Source organism: Echinops telfairi, unplaced genomic scaffold, assembly GCF_000313985.2.
Source record: "Echinops telfairi isolate 266 unplaced genomic scaffold, ASM31398v2 ScPeMD7_655;HRSCAF=1070, whole genome shotgun sequence".
In the NCBI taxonomy this organism is placed as follows: Eukaryota; Metazoa; Chordata; class Mammalia; order Afrosoricida; family Tenrecidae; genus Echinops; species Echinops telfairi.
This window is the reverse complement of record NW_022104553.1, coordinates 21,426,412-21,427,886: the sequence shown is the minus strand read 5'-3', so window position 1 is coordinate 21,427,886 and position 1,475 is coordinate 21,426,412. Positions and strand designations below refer to the sequence as shown.

The following is a 1,475-nucleotide window of genomic DNA, read 5'->3' as shown; positions in this document are numbered from 1 at the left end:
GAGGGGCTTCAATGGATGGGAGCCTTCAACTGACCACCAGGCCTTTCTTCTGAGGCACCCCTGGGAACTGACTTCCAGGCTGTGCCCACCCAGGATGACTGCACACAGGGGCTTTTGATGGTGACGGTTGGCTCCAGCCAGCTGCCCTTCCCTGTGGGCATTCTACTCTGGCCGCCCCAGTGCTCCAGGACCGGTTGATGGGTGGGGAAAGGGGCAGCCCAGGTGACTTCCCACTTTCCAGGGTGCTCAAGCCCCACCTCCACCTTCTTCTGGGGAGAGGGGTCTGTTGTGGGTCACAGGTGGCAGTAGGGGGTCACTATCATTGTGGGGGACAGAGCTTTCGGAGGCAGGCAGAGGGTGCGAGCTGCTGGGTACTCTCCTCGCTGGCTCCCCTCCCACCTGATGGAAGCCTTGTAGGCCCGAGATGGTCTAAACATTTTTAAAATTCAGTCATGACCAGTGAGTCACGGTGGCCCTGTGGGTCAGGGCAGAACTGCCCCTGTGGGTTTCTGGACAAACTACTTATGGCATGGCAATAGGAAGATGGGTCTTTCTCCCTCAGAGCAGCTGGTGGTTTTGAACTGCTGACACCTTGCAGTTGGCAGACCAACTCGTCACCCACTGTGCCACGAGGGCTGAGTGATAATGGCTCAGGTCCTCTGACCTGTATGGGCTTCAAAACGTGTAGCGGGTAGAGCTTAGCAGGAGGCCCTGGGGACCCAGTGCCTGGTTCACTCCATCCCCAGGAGAGCTGGGTCCACCTCCCCACGGTCCCGGCGTTGCCAGTGAGACAAGTATGGCCCATGACAGGCGTGGCACCACCCTGTGCCCAACACTTAGAACCAGCGTCACCTGCTCCAAGGGCCCACCTCCCCGTTAGGCAAGTTAGGCAATCTTTGATCACGGTGACTCAGTCAGCTGTTTCAGGGAGCTGGCGCCCCCTGCTGCCCGCCCTCCGGAAGCCTTGCTTCGCTCACCCTCGGTCACCCCATCACAGCTTTAACAACAAACTTGCTTTATTGAGAACAGGGCCAGTACAGACATGTCAGGGGCATGAAGACCTGTCAGTCTCACGCTGACTGACCAGGTTGAAATTGCTCAGTAAGACATATGTGGAGGGCTGTGGCCACCTCAAGTGACCGTGTACATGGTAGACAGGCATATTTGGGGGCCAACAGCAGCCCGCTTTCACCTTTGTGGTTCCAGGGACACAGGGTGTATCAGTTCAGGTTGTCCTCAAGTGGCAAAAGCCCGGGGAGCACCTTTCCTCAGTACCCTTGCCCCACCCCTTTGTACTGACACCCCACTGTACATGAGGGATAGAGGTGACTTTCCATCTGACAGTCCAAGTGGCTGGAGCCAGATGGATGAGGTAGGGGTGAAAGAGTCGAGGGATGAACAAGCAAGACCCCCTGGGGCCTGCATCTCCTGAAGGGGGTGGGGTGATAGGTTGTTTAGTAAAAATATTAAATACC

At 57.0% G+C, this 1,475-nt stretch overlaps 2 protein-coding genes across 4 annotated transcripts in view; both read right to left on the bottom strand.

Moving 5' to 3' along the window:
• The window catches only part of IL4I1 (interleukin 4 induced 1), a 24,083-nt gene that overhangs the window by 13,792 nt on the left and 8,816 nt on the right, over positions 1–1,475 (bottom strand). The gene's annotated exons all lie outside the window — the stretch shown is intronic.
• NUP62 (nucleoporin 62) overlaps positions 1–1,475 on the bottom strand; it is a gene marked incomplete at its 5' end in the record, with an annotated part of 8,900 nt that overhangs the window by 5,828 nt on the left and 1,597 nt on the right. The window lies entirely within an intron of this gene.